The sequence below is a fragment of the Urtica dioica genome, chromosome 8 (assembly GCF_054948205.1).
Source record: "Urtica dioica subsp. dioica isolate 48M chromosome 8, U.dioica_male_clone48M_v1_H2, whole genome shotgun sequence".
In the NCBI taxonomy this organism is placed as follows: Eukaryota; Viridiplantae; Streptophyta; class Magnoliopsida; order Rosales; family Urticaceae; genus Urtica; species Urtica dioica.
Window position 1 is genome coordinate 10819231 of NC_142763.1, and position 20175 is coordinate 10839405.

The 20175-nt window shown below is 40.2% G+C and overlaps 1 long non-coding RNA gene and 1 pseudogene across 1 annotated transcript; one reads left to right on the forward strand and one right to left on the reverse strand.

Annotated features, from left to right (window-relative positions):
- The first annotated feature begins 5522 nt into the window (after nucleotides 1-5522).
- Nucleotides 5523-7624, forward strand: LOC149388036 (pentatricopeptide repeat-containing protein At5g50390, chloroplastic pseudogene; annotated as a pseudogene).
- Nucleotides 7625-8020: 396 nt separating this feature from the next.
- LOC149388037 (uncharacterized) lies at nucleotides 8021-8608 on the reverse strand. Its single transcript, XR_016300978.1, has 3 exons — nucleotides 8394-8608; nucleotides 8182-8306; nucleotides 8021-8102 (listed from the first exon to the last, which is right to left on the reverse strand). It is a non-coding gene; the product is annotated as an uncharacterized LOC149388037 (long non-coding RNA).
- Between the last annotated feature and the right edge of the window lie 11567 nt (nucleotides 8609-20175).

Here is a 20175-nt window from a genome sequence, read left to right on the forward strand (position 1 = left end):
GGGAATTTGTGACGTTTTTGTCACGAAAAAATGGAAATTCGTGACTTCTATGTCACGAAAAATTAGAATTTCGTGACTTCTATATCACGAAATATTGGGATGTCGTGACTTATTTGTCACGAAAAATGGAGATTTCGTGACCTTCCTGTCACGAAACATTGGGATTTCGTGACGTAGTTGTCACGAACAAAAACTCTTCAAGTCACGAAACAGTACGTTTTCATGACATTTCAGTGCTATTGCTACCGTACATAAGTCACGAAAACGACCCCAATTTTGTGAAATAAGCTTTCTTTTGCTGTTTTTATTTCATTTGTGACGTAAATACATGCTTCCAGACTGTTCAATGAGTGAATTTTAGAGTATCAAACCCTATAATATATTATAGTAACCAAACTTAAGATTAAAGAGAAGTTTGATGCATTTAAATGATTCACTTGGATCACGAGACAACGACATTGAGTAATTTTTAAAACGTTTTAAATACAACCTAAATTGCAAAGTTTATGAGTTTAGGCTATATCTATTTATGTAATTTTTAAAATGATAACATTAGACGAATAAATGTTTGAAATTAGTTTGATTTTATTCCATGAAAATATTAAAGTACACACATAAATAATTAATAAATTAGACACATTTTTTTTTTATTTTTATGAAATTAGTTTGACTTAACTTCCATGAAAATAATAATGTACACACATAAATAATTAATAAATTAGACACATATTTATTTTTATTTTTATGAAATTAGTTTTATTTAATTCCATGAAAATAATAAAGTACACACATAAATATAATGTGGAAAATAAAAATATAATGTGTAAATAATGTGTCATGTATTGTAAAGTGTTGTTGACACACATTAATTTGTACAATTTCATCATTTCAAATGGAGAAAGAATGTCAAGTAGTCTAAACATATTAACATAGGTCATTTGTCACGAAAAATGGGAATTCGTTACCTTTATGCCACGAAAAATTAGAATTTCGTGACTTCTATGTCACGAAAAATGGGGATTTCGTGACTTATCTGTCACGAAAAATGGGGATTGCGTGACTTTCCTGTCACGAAAAATGTGGATTTTGTGACTTTCCTGTCACGAAAAATGGGGATTTCGTGACTATCCTGTCACGAAAAATTGAGATTTCGTGATGTATATATCACGAAACAAACTCTTCAAGTCACGAAACAGTACGTTTTCATGACATTTCAATCACGAAATTGGATACTTTGATGAAATTTAATGAGAAATATCTCTTTTATTTCATTAAATACGTCTTAAGGGACCAGTGGTTGTTATAAATATAAAAATAAAAAAATTGAAAAAATACATGGTAAGTCAAACTCTACTTACTTAGAAGATCATGATGAAAGAATGTGTCATGTACTGTGAAGTGTTGTTGACATACATTAGTTTGTACCATTTCATCATTTCAAATGGGAAAAGAATGTTAATAGTCTAAACATATGAACATATGTGATGATGTTTAACGTCATGTTGTCCGTTATGTCGATTTTCCGTCTAACTTCTCTTTAATGTGTGGATTTTATTGCTAACGCATGTATTAGGATTGTTAGTCCTCCCAAATCCATCATTTAACAGTTTAGAAGCAAGTTTATGAGGACCAAATGAGATCAAAGGATCAAAAGAGAGCATGTTTCACGTGACTTCTATGTCACGAAAAATAGGAATTTCGTGACTTCTATGTCACGAAAAATAGGAATTTCGTGACTTTTATGTCACAAAATATTGGGATTTCGTGACTTATTTGTCACGAAAAATAAGGATTTCGTGACTTATCTGTCACGAAACAAAGCTCTTTAAGTCACGAAACAGTACGTTTTCGTGACATACCAGTCACGAAATGGGATAATTTGATGGAATTTAATGACAAATCTCTCTTTTATTTCATTAAATACGTCTTAAGGGACCAATGGTTGTTATAAATATAAAAATTGAAAAAATACATGGTAAGTCAAACTATTATTATTATTATTATTATTATTATTATTATTATTATTATTATTATTATTATTATTATTATTATTTCACTCGCTTCTTTTCTTCGAATAATAATAAACAGTGGATCGATTAGGAAAAAAAGGGGTCAGATAATATTATCAACCACACTGTGCCAATTATTGGCCGTAGTATTGATAACACTATAACTTTACTCACAGGTGTAAGCATGCATGGACCCACTAAAATTACCCACATTGTCGCTGTTTGCCACGCCACGTACTCACCCACGTGTCACCTTCTCGTACCCGTGCTTGCCTTCTTCTCATTGGCCACTCAACGCCGATAAAACAACACACTACCCCTCTCTTCTTGATTCCCTCATTCCCATTTCTCACTTCCTCCAATCACGTCACACAAAAATCACCCGAACCCAAAGACGATGATCAAAACGCTGAACCCTTACGCCACCGCCAAGACGGCAGAGATCATGTCCAGATACCGCCCTATCGCCCCGAGGCCGGACTCCTCCACTTCGCCGCCGCCGGAGACTTCTCCGGGAATTTGCTCCGCCAAGATCAGACAGTCTCCGTATCTGCGAAATGTGTGGCCTCAGCTTCAAGCCCGGCCGACGAGAGCCCGAAAGCGCGCCGGCAGATCCACCGCGCCGCCGCTCAAGCGCCACAAGACGGATTTTCTCTCCCCGACTCCGTCTCCGTGCCACATGGCATTCGTCGGATTCTCCCGCGGCCAGCGACGGGTTTCCGTTCCCAATAGTAGTGAGCTGGTCACCCTCCCTCTCATGCCTTCCTCTTCCTCGACCGCTGCAGAGCTGGAGTGGGTCGGGGCTTCTTCCGCCGCCGCAATGGAACTAAAGTTGCTCCTTACGTGACCAATGAAAGAGTAAAATTAATATAATAATTTTATAATGTGAGAAAGATTAGTCCTCTTGCACATGTTTGGAAACTTCAAACAAGAGTGGAAACACCCCTCTGACCAGCTCGCCGGCGCGTTATTGGGTTTCTCGGGCTCGGATCTTCTCCTTGTTGATTATTTATCAACTCACCAATTGACTCACCTATATGCAAATAAATCAAATAAACCGGTCATGCTCTGCAAGACTTTCAAACAAACTCAGTGGAAACAAAAATGGTGGAGAGAGAGAAAATGAGACAGTAAGAATGAATAAAAAAAAAGAAAGAAAAATATTAAATAAAACATAGGGAACTTTAATTAAAAAGTAAAAGTAAGGGTAAAATTGTAATTACATAAATAAAAAAAATGGTTAAGGTCTTATTTGTGACCTTTTCGAAAAAAAAATCCAAAAAAATCAAAACCCTTTTTTTTACTCCTAAGGCAATTTCCTTTTTTTTTTTTTATAGATTTGGGTGGGCTTAGACAATTTATAGTAATATTTCTGGTACCATTTGAGAATGATGTTACATAATCCCTGGTGCTTTAGGGTTTGAATGCAGTTAACCATATATGATTTTATAGTTTTCGTTATATGATGAGCTATGATTTTATAATTTATAGTAATCTCAACTTCTGAACTCGGAAAATGAGGACATCGGTTTGATTTGGTCTAGTTATTTTTCACAAGTCCGATTTGGTTTCAATTTTTGATGGTCTAACTAAAGAAACCGGTTTGGTTCTTTCATGGATTTGAGACCGGATCAGACCAAGCACAACTCTAAAAGGAATGATTATACAACTAAATACACTATTATGTTTCGATATCACAAAAAAAAAAAGAAAAAAAAAAGAGAGAATTTACATGTTACACTACCCGTATATTCATTTCTAGAGTGGTCAGATAACGGGTATATACTTGCTGGTAAGTCATTAAAAAATAACTATATACGTATATTTACCCAATTAGTTCAATATTCCAGATGAGGACGGTTCGTTAGTAAAAAAAAATAATGTTGTTTTTTTTTTTAATAATAAAAATTAGAAGCGAATTGTTGTATTTAAAATTAGGATCCATATTTTGCCCATCTTTTTTAAAAGGATAAATTACACTATTGCCCCCTCAACTATGACGTTGATAACGTTTCACCCCCTGAATTATGAAATCTTACACGACAGACCTTAAAATCCTACATTGTAACAAACATCTCCTTCTGTCAGGTTTTATTAACGGAAGTCGTTACTTTGATCACGTTTCCAGCACGTGAATTGGTATATGAGGGACATTACATTAATACCCTTATTTATACTTGCTAAAAACAAAAAAAAATGTGTTGTTATATATTTATTCCTTCGTTTATACTGGACTGAATCAAAATCCCCAAATCTTTCCCATCAAATCCCTCATATTTTTTCATTTGTTCGGTCATCAATCCCTCAGCCTCATTATCATCAATCAGTTTCTTCAATAGAGCTTTAAATTCTCTCTTTCTCTATAGTGACGACCACGGTGAACCCAAGCTTCTTGCCTCCTCCATACTCGAACTCGCTGTCCCCAAGTTCCCGCTGCCAGAACAAAAAAAAAAAAAAAAAACGCCATCGTCTTTGCTACCGAAAATCGATTATAAATCCCGTTGTTCTCTTCACCAACGGCGAGGGAATAGATTTGGAAGGCCTCGCCAATATCGATGTTGCTTCCGTCGTCAATTTTCGCCCCCAAATTCTTTATGCTTAGTTACGTCGCTGTCGAATTTTGAATTTCTTCATCTTCTAGTTTTTCTTGGTCGACGATGGAGATGGATTGGATTTGCTAAAAGCTGAGGATGGATTCATAATTTTCTTTCTTTTTTGTTTGGGTGAGTTGTAGATTGGAAAGATAGAGAGAGACAGAGAGATGCGTGAGTCACATATGCTAACAGCTAAACGCTAGTCTTTTTTGGAAAGAATACGTGTGTGTGTTTTTGTGGATTTATCGATTTTTATCAAAAAAAATTGTATGTGTTTGTGCATATGTACACATATGTTTGTGTATATCATGAAAACATAGAGATACTAATAAAAACATTTGATTATTTATATATAACCAGAATAATAATAATAAAAAAACTAAAAAAAATTAATGAAGAAAAAAAATACTTCTTTACCTTTAATGATTTCACACCATCAAGCAGATTTGGGGATTTAGGGGTTTCAATGTGGTGAAAAGAGTAACGAGGCATAAAATAAATAAAAATAATAATTTTTTAATTGTACAATTACCGATTTACCCTTTAAACACTTGACAGCCGTTAATAAAACCTGACAGAAGGAGATGTTTGTTACAATGTAGAATTTTAAGGTCTGTCGTGTAAGATTTCATAATTCAGGGGGTGAAACGTTATCAACGTCATAGTTGAGGGGGCAATAGTGTAATTTATCCTTTTTAAAATTGACAACAGAAACGACTAGTCCTCTGATGTCCCTACTATATACACGATCCATATAGTCGTACCCTATCAAAACAGCGTAGGCGGAGTTAACAATGCAAGAAACCGTTTCTTTCAGGCTTCAGACTTCGTACTCTCCGAAGCAAATCTCCGAACGAAACTCGCTCTGATCTTTCTTCTCTGCGTGCGTTTCCAAAGCTACGATCTCATCTCTATAGCAATGGAAATCTCGCTCGGATCTCGAACCGCCACAATTTCTTGCGTCTTCGGTTTTTCTTCCCCCGATACTCGGTCCTTCGAGCGCCGGAGATCTCTGATATCGCCGCCGAAGGCTGTGGCTCCCCGCGCAAAGTGCTCTCTCCAGCCACGCCCGGAGGCGAAACGTTTCGCGGTGGACGTTGGCGAGAGGAAAAAAACGGCATCGATCGAGGAGCCGAAGGTGGCTACGAGGTCGATGAGTGGGATTTGCGATGAAATAGAGAAGCTTGTTTCGGGGAAGAGATACGGAGAAGCACTCGAGCTTTTCAGGGTTTTGGAGATCGCTGGCTGTAATGGAATCCGGACCAGTACTCTCGATTCACTGGTAAGTGCTTGCATCGGATCTAACTCCGTTAGAGGAGTGAAAAATCTCTCTAAATTCGTTTCCAGGACTGGCCTTGAATTGGATTTGCACATGAGGAAGAGGTTTCTTTATATGCACGTGAGGTGCGGGATGATGAAAGACGCACGCAAACTGTTCGACGAATTGCCCGAGTGGGACTTGGTCTCATCCACCATGATGATCGCGGGCCTCGTGGAGTCGAGGCACTTCGCCGAGGCGATCAGTCTGTTCCTCGTGATCCACGATAAATTCTCCGAGATCGGAGCCCACACATTCGCCACCGTGATCCGAGCCTGCTCGGGCCTCGGAATCGTGACGATCGGACGGCAGATTCACTCCTGCGCGGTCAAGTCCAACGTGGTGGCCAACGCCTTCGTGGCCTGCGCTCTGATCAACATGTACAGCAAGTGCAACTCCATTAAAGAAGCTCGGCTCGTGTTCTCCAGGCTGGAGGAGAAAAAAACGGTGGCTTGGAACTCGATCATCGCAGCGAACGCGCTCCACGAACACACCGAGGAAGCCCTGAGCTCGTACTACGAGATGAGAGACTCGGGTGTTAAAACCGACCATTTCACGTTCTCCTTAGTCATCAAGATCTGCGCGAGGCTCGCCTCGCTGGCGCACGCCAAGCAAGCCCACGCCGACCTCGTGAGCCACGGCTACGGATTCGACCTCGTCGCCAACACCGCGCTCATCGACTTCTACGGAAAGTGGGGCAGCGCCGAGGACGCCCGCAACGTGTTCGACAAAATGCCGCTCAAGAACGTGATCACGTGGAACGCGATGATCGCCGCGTACGGCAACCACGGGCTCGGGAGCGAGGCCATCGAGCTCTTCGAGAGGATGACGAGGGAGAACAACCGGAAGATCATCCCCGACCACGTCACGTTCCTCGCGGTCCTCTCGGCTTGTTCCTACTCGGGCCTCTCCGATCAAGGCTGGGCGATCTTCGAGTCGATGAGGAGAGACCACAAGGTCAAGCCTCGGGCGATGCACTACGCGTGCATGATCGAGCTGCTCGGGAGAGAAGGCTGGTTGAAAGAAGCCCACGAAATGATACTGAAAGTCCGTTTCGAGCCCACGGTCAAGATGTGGGCCGCGCTTCTCACCGCTTGCCGGGTCCACGGGGATTTGGAGCTCGGGAGAATCGCCGCCGAGAAGATCTACGGAATGGAGCCGGATAAGCTCAACGGCTATCTAGTCCTCTTGAACATATACAAGGCCACAGGAAAGGCAAAGGAAGCTTCTTCCGTGCTTCGGACCCTGGAAAGGAAGGGTATGAGTATTTTCCCTGCGTACACTTGGATAGAGGTGAAGAAACGGGGTCACGTGTTTCGATCCGGAGACAAGACCCATGCGGAAACCGAAAAAATCTACCGGAAACTCGAGGAACTGACGGCCGAGATCACAGAGCTCGGGTACGTCCCCGAGCGAGGCTCTGTGCTCGACGAACGCGAAGAACGGTCGTCGCATCAGAGCGAGAAACTCGCGATCTCGTTCGGGATCATCAGTACTTCCGATGGGATGCCGCTGCAGATCGTGCAGGGCCATCTGGTCAGCGGCGATTGCCACTCCGCGATCAAGTTGATCGCTTTGGTCGCCGGGAGAGAAATCGTTCTCAGGGACACTAGTAGGTTTCACCATTTCAAAGATGGAAATTGTTCTTGTGGAGATTATTGGTAATTTCTTTCAACAATTATATTACACCTTGTTTCATTTTACTTCTATTCTTCCGTTAGTATCATAAAGATGGGAATTGCTTTTGTGGAGATTATTGGTGACTTTCTTTTTCAAGTACACAACTTTAATGTTAAGATTGTCCATTTAATCATAGCTCAATACTATATAAAAATTGGCCTACTCTTGTTATTCAGTTGTGAGTAATTTTTATTTATTCTTTTATTGAGTGGTGATTTGAGACTTACATGTAATCATCCTCATCGGCTTCAACGTTGTTTACATCGTCTTTGCTGAGCACATTTCCTCTCTTTTCTTGCCTCGCTTTCCACTTTTCCACTCTGTCTTTCCATTCCTCATTGGACTCATTGCCATAACCTTCTCTCTCTCCCTCAAATTCCTTACCAGCAATTACACATTCCAATCACAGCGCCAATTACCACTTCCTCCAACAGAGAAAGCGTGAACATTGGGCTGCCATTGCTGATTACTGTTATTATTGTTATGATTGTCTCCACCGTCCTATAAAATAAATAATTATTTATAATTGCCCTGAAAATGTCTTCAAATAGATCTTCCGGAAAATAATATTTTTTTTTACCGAGTCGTTGGCAAGAGGATTCTGATCTGAGTGATCAAGCTGAAGATGATTCTTAACTGGAAACTCGTCGTCAAAATCTTCTCCATCGAATTCGTCTTCATCATCCCCAGCGACCCTGGGACAACCTGAACAGGATAATAATAACTTAGGCCACAAGTTTTCACGAAACTTTATCAGCGCATAGATACGGAAATGTACGTAGTATCGCACACCTCTGTGGCGCTTATAACGAGTGTTGCACTGAGGACAGCACTGGTTTCCGTCGCTGCGCTCGTAGTCGTAGCACGGCCGGCACACCGGAAACTTGCACACGTGGCATGCCGAGAACACCTCTCCGTTCTCGTTGCACCCGATCTCGTCCCCACACACACGGCATGTGCTCTTCGACAAGGCTTGTCGTGTCGGAGGCCGATTCTGCAAAAAAAAAAAAAAAAAAAAAAAAAAATCATGTCGTGTTGTCAAATCGAGTATTGTGTGTCTGTGTGTGTGTATGTGTGGGGTTAGGAAAGTTATATCTCGGTTTCAGGGAACGAGGTAGAGCCGGCCATGGGGTTCGAGGCCATGGCGTCCAAGCCTCCTCGCCACGGCGCAACTTACGCTCATTGCGGCTAGGAGCATGTTGTACAACAATTTATTTAAAATGTCCAAGCTTTTGTAATTTGGCCGCGGCGGGAATCACTCTCACCGCGGAGACGAATATATTGCATGGCCGTTTTTTTTTATCTGTCTAACATAGTTGTCTCTGTACGATGGTTTAATGTAGCTGCCGTACATTCCCGTTGCGGCTAGAACTAGATAGGTCGCGGCCAGAGCCGGCTCAACTAAAAAGAGGCCTAATTTTTTTTTTCTTTCAATCATCCAAAAAAAAATAAAAATAAAAATAATTAGCATGAAAGTCAATTTTTTTTTGTCTTTTGGCCTTTTTTTTATCTTATTAATTTCAAATCACAATTTTTTTTAGTTTGACTATGGTAAAATTATTTAAAACACTGATTAATAAGAGAAAAAAAATTGGAATCTCAGATGTTATAATAGAAAAAATATATTATTAGAAAACGAATGAACAAAAACTGTTGTACGAATTTGTACTTTGTACAACAGTAGAACCTCGAGGTGGTTGAAACTCGTGCGATTCTCCACGACATTCATACATGTCACAAGGTTTGTTAGACGCCATTTTTGGAGTCTGATTCTCAAGGTATATGATCTACAAACTTCAACGATGAGTATAATACGACTCCGATATAGTTGATTTTTAATGATATTTTCTTGCTTGTAATAACTTATGTAGAGTCTAAATTTCTCATGGCTCTAGTACTATTCAAGAAGCTATCCACAATCTTATTAAAGTTGGTTAGCTCGTTGATTCCAACAAGGTTTGGTGACACGAGATTTCTAATTCTATCTGGTTGAGGCGGAAACTATTAATTAGTGAGAAGAATTAACACTGGTTCTTCTGCGGAGAATATCCTATTGAAATTGCTCAAATAAATTTTGATGAAGCTATTTCCTATAAAAATAAATATAAATAAATATTAATAAGCGAAATCTCTTTCATAATTGAACAAGTAAATAAATGCATCGGTAATTATTATTTCTAAATTAGAATATTCAAAGGATGAGCATTTTTGGATTAGTTCTATACGATGCTTATAATATAATTAAATAACATTGGAAAATCAAAACGGTTAATAGATATCATTGAATGAATGGGCATATTATGATAAATAAGTTATGGCATCAACCAACTAAAGGAGTTTAATAAAGCATTATTCTACTACGTTGCCATATTGACATGTCACAAAATTTATCAACTAGCATGTATGGAAAAATTTAATTTTTTCTCAAAATAGTAATTGACTTGAAGAATTAGTACTTAGTTCTCGTAACAACCCAAAAAAAGGAATTGCATTTACAGATATGCCTTGTATCGTTTCATTGTACCAAGAGATGCTTTGAACAAGTTGGTAGTTCAATTTTTTTTTTTTTTTTTCGTTTTGTGCTACTTATGAGAACTTTTTGACCATGTTAAACAAAATAGATTGATCATTGACCTTATAAAAAAAACAGTGTGCTATGTAAAACAAAAAATAAAACTAATAAATTATAGGCCGACTAAAAAAATAACCATAATGACACCCTTACTTTAAAATTATAGCTCAACTATTAACATATTTAGGAAAATAGCTAATTTATCATGACAACATTCCAATATTCCAATTATACTCTTAGGTTAATATTATTAACTATCATAGTAAATCTAATTAACAATAACAAAAACTACAGTAAATCTTATTATTTGTCGTAACAAGAATAACAGTAAATCTTATTTATCGTAACAAGAACAATAGTAAATCTTATTTACCGTAACAAGAAAACAATAAATCTTATTTATCGTAATAAGAACAATAGTAAATCTTATTTATCGTAACAAGAACAAAAGTAAATTTTATTTACCGTAACATTTTGTAGTTAATCTAACAGTAAATACGATTTACAAATTATTTCATATTAACTGTACAAATCGTATTAACCATTGAGTAAATCATTCGTTTCTATGGTAAATATAACAGTAAATACGATTTACTAATTATTTAATATTAACAGTAAATCGTATTAACCATTGAGTAAATCATTCGTTTCTATGGTAAATATAACAGTAAATCCGATTTACTAATTATTCAATATTAACAGTAAATCGTATTAACCATTGAGTAAATCATTCGTTTCTATGGTAAATATTACTACATGAGATGCACGAAGGCAGATGACAAATGCAGATGATGAATACAGACGATACATGCTGATGACGAATGCAAATGACAACAGCAGGTAACAGACTCAGCAGAATAACGATCATTCAGCATCAAGGAAATATCTAACTGGCTAACAAGAACAATTTCTTATCGAAGTTCATTCATTCATTCAGGAATCCGGCATTCTCCGGTTCCCTCAAATTCTCATCCATCTCACGCATCCCGGCGCCTTACATCAGTGGACTGGGCCCAATCGACACTTCCGTCCGCAGCCGCTCATGAGAGATGAGTAAGCTATTCCGAAAACTCGAGCCTAGCTCTCGGAAAGCCGAAGTTTTAATGTCTGGGATCCACTAGCACATGTAGGAGGGCCTTGACGCGCGTATGGTAGAAGGGAGCTAACCCTCACCAATCCCTGGTCACTCCAGGGTTCATATTTCCCTCAGGACAGGTAAGCCACCCGTCGACTCACCTGAACCCACCCATCGACTTCCCATTAAAGGGCCTTTGGGAATGCCACCCGCTACATTGCCGACAAAGGTTCATTACGTTTTACAGGAGCTGTCTACAGCCTACCTGTCTATCTTACTACAGGAGGAGATCTTATCGGGATAAAGCCCGTCATTAACATTATTAATTTCACTGTATGGCTCTTTAGGTATTTTAGAAGAAGTTGTCAACAGCTGTGAGGCTGGACCTTCTCCTAGAACAGTTCCTCTCGGGATTGAATCCGGAGGACACCGTCTTTCCTCCTCCTGTTGTCCTCCTCATCAGGACAAAGGTTAAAAACCTATTACAGAAGCTCAACATAGTTTTAAAGGCTTCAAGGTTCTTAACTTGCTAATCGTTTAACCCTACCATTTCATTATCTTATTAGTTAGGGGCCGAAGCCTTATTCGGTCATCTTGTCTAACTGAGGGTTTCTCTTTGTTTTAGGATTAAACGAATAAACATAAACAATTACTCTACTAGGCACCGTTCCCCTTTTGGCACCTCAAACTTAAATCCCACTTACCTGGATTATTGTCGCTCTTAAACTTCGAGCGCTGAGGTCCTTATCCTCGGGTTGCGTGCTTCCCGATATGCCTCCTTCCGAACGTTATCCTTGAGGTTGTCGTACGTGCTGGTTCGACTAACTCCTGTGAGACGAACTAACGTTAAAGTCTAAACCAAGTGTATTTGTCGAACCTCTACGTACAGACGATTAACAACATAGAAGTCGAGAACGTTCAGAGAACCATCAATCTTAACAAAGACTCAAGGCTAGAGAATCTGATTACTCTCCCGAGACTCTAGCAACTTAAGAGTAATAAACTACTTTTCTCGAATTCGCTCGACATCCTTAACGAACTCAAAATGTCACAAATAGAAAGTTCACTTGACTTTCACACTAGACATGATCCAAACAGGAACATCAACGGTTTAAGCTTGACTTCAAATTTTAGAACTCAATTTCATCCTTCGAAATGAGTTCCGACTCGGGAACGTTTAAAAGCTCAATTAATCGGAAACGCTGGTTTAACTTGACTTTATTCGATAAATTCTAACTTATACTTGAGCGAACGTAACATAGAAATAATTTTTAAGAACACTTGATATAATAATTTCCCCCTGAAATTATTATATCACCAATAATAAGCGGAAGACTTTTCTTTTAAGAATACATTTCCGATTACAAACAATTAAAATACGACATCATAAATAAACATCTTCAAGCTTCCACGACTTCCGAGCCGCGAGCGAAGACGTTGACTCTTGTACCTAATTAAGACAAATCTCGACGCTCCTCTTATAATTAATGCCCACTCGTCGGCGTTGACCTGTGACACCACTGAGACTCGAGAACGGAGGCCCATGCCAACCGAACTCAACCGCTCGTAAAACAACAGAGGGGTTAATAATATTCGACAGACAGAAGACCATACCCCTAACTCGACTATACTCGACAACACCAAAATTGATTGGGACTCGGTTCTCAGATCGCTAATCTCCACTCATTACAGGCAACCCAAACAAATTCAACGAGCCAATTCAAATCAACGAAGAAAACCGACAATATCAGAGAACCAAAGGCAAGCAGTCATGGCCAACAATTCAGCAACGTTAATCAACGAGGTTCTCAAAATCAACAACATTTTCTGAGGCTCAGGGGTAACATCACAAAACAGCCACAAAACCTCACTCGGTCAAGGAAAGTCACACAGCCAAACATTGAATTTGAGCGAGCGAACCCCAAGCAATTTACGCATCAAACAAGTAAAAACCACAAGAGATATTCAGCCAAATCAGATTAACACACTTCAACAATCAATCATCACCGAACCCTCAACGAGCAAAAACCCCCAAAACTCCAAACCGAAACCCTAATTTCAGAATTATCAATCTTTCAAAGATTTGAAATCAAAAGAAAAGGGTTTCCTACCTTGAATCGGAGTTCTCCGGGGATTTACTACTCCGCGCGACGGCGGCTGGCAGCAGACGGACCCGCGACGGAGGTGGCTCGATGGCGGAGGCTCGACAACAGCTCTCATACGCCTCCTTCTCTCTCTCTCTCTCTCTCAGTCCCGTGCTCGGTGGCTCTCGTTTTCCTTGTCGGAGCTCGCGTACGAGATGGGCCACGGCGGCGGCGCTCTCCTCTTTCTCGGCCGACGCTCGGTGGTCAAAGATCTCGCGAGCACAGGTGATGGCGAGGAAGACATCGATCGGAGGTGATTGCTCTGTGTGGTTCGTCGATCTGTTCTTGTTGCTGTTTAATGTTTTTTTTCTTTTTGTTCGTTTCTTCTCTGCAGGTTGACGATGGAGAAGAAGAAGCTAGAAGAAGAGAGGATAACCTTTACTTATCCATGAAGGATCTAGAAGTGGGCCTCGAAAATATTAAGCCCATTAGCTCAAAATTGGGCTGAAGTGGATTTAATTAAGAACTTAAACCCATTTTCTAGTAGTTTGTATTTATTTTCCAAATAAATACGCTAACTCAACGAATTATAATTTTCAAAACTCATTCGATTTAAAATAAACTCAAGCCTTAACTTGAATAAAATTCAAAATCCAAATCCATCAATATATTATCATTGAAGGATTAAGTTTATTTCTTGACTCGTCCTTGTCAAGATATCTGAATGTTCAACGTTGAGTTTCAAAACAGAATTCATGATTCTCGTGCGATCAAAGCACTACCCAAATCTACTTCCTTGTATTCATAATATCGGAATCCATAATTCCCTTAGTGATTTCTGGATATTATTGTGAATTTCCTCATAAATTCTGAATTTCACTTGAGATGCGAGACGAGAGAGTATAGAGAGAATATTCTGATTATCTAAACCGAGAGAGAATTGAATTCCCATAATTCATTCAAATCGAGAGAGAGAATAAAATTTCCTTTATTTATCCCAGACGAGAGAGATATATATTTCCCATTTATTAATTTTCAAGAGAAAATCATCCAAAGATGACGTTCAGAGAACTGGGTTGTGCGGGTCTCACAGCTGATCATGATGATGGATGGCATTCTTCATGTCTTGAAGTGGTGAAAATAGTACAAATGGATGGCCGTGTTATCGAACACTATCGAACTATTTTAATCAACTTCCAAAATAGTCGAGGTTATAGCATTTTTGAAAGATTGGTTTCAAGGCAAGAAGCAAACTCAAATCAATTTAATGAAACCAATCTTTTTGTGTTTACAAATGTAATATTTAATGAATAATTCACCTTTTTGAGTTTTACTTAATTTGTAAGATTTAGTTTTATTTTAATGAAAACTTGATGTTTGATACAATAATTTATAAGAGAAAATATTTTTACTAAAATGAATAGTTTTATAGGTATATTAGTATTTATTTATCATGTTTAGGCATATAGTTTCATAGCAGATGTTACATCTTTTTGTTCGACACGAAATATCCAAAATGCATCATATTTTGAATGTAATTATTAGACTAGAAATAATAAAAATAAAATGAGAGTGATGAAACATTTTAGCAAATTAGCCATATCGAAACGTTGTAATTTGAATTTTGCTAACGTTTCAAAGGTTTTGCTTAAATAGTCATTGCCAATTATTAACTAAAAAAATAGAAATCAATTAGTTCTATATCAAAAAACGCATTTATGTAATTAATTCCCTAAAAAAATCAATTAATTTTATATTAAAAAGGATGAGTTAAAACTAAAAAAAAAATTACAAAGAAAAATCGGATTCTAATATATACATAATTATTAACCATAGAAAACAGTAATATTAACTTTAATTAACAAAATTTTACGTTAATTAACTCTATATACACAAATCCAAAGAAAGAAAAAACTCGAATACCATAAAAACAAACAAACAAACAAAGATGTTGAAGTTTAGAGAGAGAGAGAGATAGTCGAATCTGGAGAGAAGATAAAGAAAGAGAGAATCGGAGAAGAGAGAGAGTGTTCCGAGACTTTGAATATTTCTTATATTTAATATTAATTTGTATCACCTATTTATACATATGGTGGGTACAAGAGAGAGTGTAATAAATACATGTGTAATAACAACTTCTAGGAAAAAGAGAATAATAAATATACACAGAGAGCAAGACATCGGAAATAACATGAGAAATAAATGCGACAATTTCCCATGAGGAATGAGTTCCAAGGAGAGGACTTCCGAGGCAAGCTCGACGCGGAAGGGCGAGCTGACGAGCTTGACGCGAAAGGGCGAGCTGACGAGCTTGATTTCAACACTCCCCCTCAAGCTTGACTGTATATGTTGAGGAGGTCAAGCTTGCTACATAGCTCGGAAAAGGTTGCCGCGGAAGGGCTTTGGTGAGAATGTCGGCGAGCTGATGACCTGACAGAATGTATTCCATATCGATTATTTTTTCTTCAATCTTTTCACGGATGAAGTATCGGTCGATCTCGATATGTTTTGTTCTGTCATGATGGACTGGATTTTTGGCTATGCTGAGAGCAGCTTGATTATCGCAAAAGAGCTTGATTGGACCTTCGATGATGATCTTGAGGTCGTCGAGAACTCTCTTCAGCCAGATGCCTTCACATACTCCACTTGCTAAGGACCTGAGCTCGGCTTCAGCACTACTTCTTGAGACTACGGACTGCTTCTTTCTTCTCCAGGTAACAAGATTTCCCCAGACGTATGTGCACATGCCTGATGTTGATCGTCTGTCTGGAACATGTCCGGCCCAGTCTGCATCTGTGAATACTTCGACATCTCGACTTCGTCTTTTCTTGAAGGAGAGACCAGTCCATGGAGCAGATTTGAGGTATTGGAGAATCCTCATGACTGCGTCCATGTTAGTTTCTGAGGGATTACTCATGAATCGACTTACCATACTCACTACGAATCCAATATCTGGTCTCGTGTGAGTTAGATAGATGAGTTTTCCTACGAGCTGCTGAAATCTTTCTTTGTCGGTGGCGGCCTCGTTGGTGCGAGCTAGAAGTTTCACATTGGCATCCATCGTAGTGTCAACTGGTTTGCAGCCAAGCATGTCAGTTTCTTTGAGGAGATCCAACGTGTACTTGCGCTGGGAAACAGAGATGCCATTTTCTGATCGAGCTACCTCCATGCCGAGGAAGTATCGTAGGCTGCCGAGGTCCTTGACTTCGAACTCAGATGACAAAGTTTGCTTCAGCCTCCTGATCTCTTCCAGGTCGTCTCCGGTGATGACTATATCGTCCACATACACACTAAGAATGGTGTGCTTGCCTTGTGTGGAGATTTTTTAGAAGAGTGTTGGATCTGCTTGACTCTGCTCGTAGTCACAACGTTTGAGCACGTTGGTGAATTTTCCGAACCATGCTCGAGGGGACTGTTTTAGTCTGTATAGTGACTTCTTGAGTTTGCAAACTTTATTGGCTTCTTGATCTTTGTCAAATCCTGGTGGGAGTTGCATGTAGACTTCCTCTTCCAGTTCGCCGTTTAGAAAAGCATTCTTTACATCGAGCTGGATGAGAGGCTAATCTAAGTTGGCTTCTAGTGAAAGGAGGATTCTGATGGTATTGAACTTTGCAACTGGAGCGAATGTTTCTTGATAGTCAATGCCATACGCCTGCGTGTACCCTTTTGCGACAAGTCGGGCTTTGTATCTCTCCACTGTCCCATCTGGATTGTGTTTGATGGTGAAGAGCCATCTACATCCAACAGTTCGCTTGCCTGGTGGTAGCTCGACGATATCCCACGTATCATTCTTTTCGAGGGCTTGGATCTCAGCATGACTTGCGTCTCGCCACTCGGAACTTTGAAGGGCTTCCTCGATGGAGTTCGGCACTTTTCCTTCATCTAACTTCGCCACATAGGCTTGGTAGCTCGTAGATAAATTCCCATAGTACACGTAATCCGCCATCCTGTATTGAGCACACGACCGAGGAGGTTTTCTCAATGCAATGGGTAAGTCTGGAGATTCGATGTTACCTTGTTCAATAGTGTCGTGGTTCAAGTTCGGAGAGACATCTTGGTCGCGAGTTTGTACCGGACTCTGGGTGATATTCAGTTCGCATGGAGAGGGTTCAGATGCTTGCGAGCTGGGAATTTCTTGAACAGGTGAGGTCGGCGAGCTGGGAATTTCTGGAACAGGTGAGGTCAGATTTTGAGGCGAGCTGGGAATTTCTGAGACAGGTGAGGTCGGATTTTGAGGCGAGCTGAATTCTGGGTTTATGATGAGCCAATTTGGGAAGTCATTTTCGTCATTCTCCCCCTGACGAGCTGAATTGGCGAAGTAAGGACTGAAATCATGAAAAGATACATCCATTGAGACTATGAATTTTCGTGATCGGGGTTCATAGCATTTGTAGCCTTTCTGGGTTGCTGAATAGCCAAGGAAGATGCATTTGAGCGATTTTGGTTCAAGTTTACTTTGGCCATAAGAATGGGTGAAGACTGAACAGCCGAACACTTTCGCAGGTAGGGTTGAGATGAGTCGACAGTGAGGGTATGTCTCTAGAAGGACTTGAGATGGGATTTTATAGCCAAGGACACGAGATGTCATTCTGTTTATGAGGTAGGTGGCTGTGAGGACAGCTTATCCCCAAAAATGAGATGGGACGTTTGAGGAGAACATGATGGCTCGGGCGACCTCGAGAATGTGTCGATTTTCCCGCTCGGCTACCCCATTTTGTTGCGGGGTATGAACGCACGAGCTGGAGTGAATTATGCCATGTGTTTTGAAGAAATCGCCGAGCTCAGAATTAATTAAAGTAATCTCGAGCGTTGTCAGTGTGGACAATTTGAATGGATGTGTCGAACTGTGTTTGGATCATTTTGTGAAAGGTTTTGAATAGATTGGATGTTTCAGATTTTTGTTTCATCATGTATATCCAACTGAGTCTAGTGTGGTCGTCAACAAAGAGAAGGAACCATCGAACTCCAGTGATATTGGGAACTTTTGAGGGCCCCCATATATCAATGTGAATTGTGGCAAAAGGACGAGATGGTTTGTACGAGGTGGGGTGATACGAGCTTCGAGAATGTTTGGCGAACTCACACATGTCACACTGAATGGAATTGATATTTTTATTGATAAACAAAGAAGGAAACATTCTTTTGAGATACATGAAATTTGGATGCCCTAGTCTAAGGTGATTGAGCATGATCTCTTTGTACTGGGGTGAATGTTGGGCGAGCTGACACATGGCGGGCTGTTCTGGCTTGATGAATTGTTTTTGATGGAAGTTCATGTGTGTTTCAGGAAACACACATGAACTTCCATCAAAAACAATTCGGCACTTAGAGTCTTGGTTGATCTTATGCACAGATAAGAGATTGCATTGTAGTTGAGGCACAAAGAACACCGAGTCTAGCCTCATGGACTTCGTCAAGACAACGGTGCCAATACCAGTGACTTGAGTCTTGGCTCCGTTGGCGATGGTGACTGATATGCTTTTATTACAAGCGGAGTAAGTTGTGAACAGATTTCGATTACCAGTCATGTGATCAGTGGCACCGGAGTCGACAATCCATGCTGTGGGATTCTCTGAGCTTACATTGAGGGCTCTAGGAGAGTTACCTAGAGGGCTAATGCCCGAGTTTTCTCCACTGAGTTGGACTTGTTGAAGAAGCTTCTGGAGAATAGCGAGCTGGTCGTTGCTGAAGGGAGAGGAGTCTGAGGTCGAGGTCGAGGCAGCGAACGAGGTGGATACTAAGTTTCCGACTGAGTTAGGATCCTTAGTATTTTGGGTAGACTTCGAGCTCGGTGGTTTCCCATGCAGTTTCCAGCAGGTTTCTCGGAGGTGTCCAGGTCGTCTGCAATGATCGCAGTAGGGGCGAGGTTTGCGAGGTTTCTCTGTTGAGACGCGGGCTGCAAGAACTTCGTCTCCATGCGTGGTGAGGGCGGACGAGTCTGAGGATGAGCCCGGAAGTGAGCTCGATTTGATAACTCCCAGCATGAGTTTCCTCCTGCTTTCCTCGTGTCTGACCGCGGAGAAGGCTTCACGGAGAGATGGTAGTGGTTTTCTACTAAGTATCCGACCTCTGACCTCATCAAGGTCTTGGTTGAGGCCGGATAGTAGTTTAAACACACGTTTGGTCTCCACTATCCTGCGGTAGATTTTTGAGTCTTCGGAGCTGGTCCACTGGTGCTGTTCGTAGAGGTCGATCTTCTGCCATAGATGTGTGAGCGAGCTGAAGAACTGAGTAACAGACATTTCTCCTTGACGTAAGTCGTGGAGAGTGTTCTCAGTTTCAAACAGCTCGGACATATCTTCTGAGTTGGAGAAGATTTCTCTAGCTGCTTGCCAGATTTCTGCTACCGTTCGGTAAATGAGGAAGGTTTCTCCGATTTCGGGGAGCATAGAGTTTATGAGCCAGGACATCACCATGCTGTTTTCGGCCTTCCAACTCTTGAACGTCGGATCTTCGATCACAGGAGATGTGGCCACGCCTGTGAGGTAGTCATCTTTATCTCGTCCCGATATGAACATGAGCACAGATTGGGACCACTGTAGGAAGTTGTGGCCATTGAGTTTGTGGCTCGTGATATGTTGGGAGAAGGATTCAGATTGCGACTGAGTGGGCGTGGTCTGAGTGGTGTTCATGGTGGTTGATTTTCCCTGCTCTGATACCATGTTGAAGTTTAGAGAGAGAGATAGTCGAATCTGGAGAGAAGATAAAGAAAGAGAGAATCGGAGAAGAGATAGAGTGTTCCGAGACTTTGAATATTTCTTATATTTAATATTAATTTGTATCACCTATTTATACATATGGTGGGTACAAGAGAGAGTGTAATAAATACATGTGTAATAACAA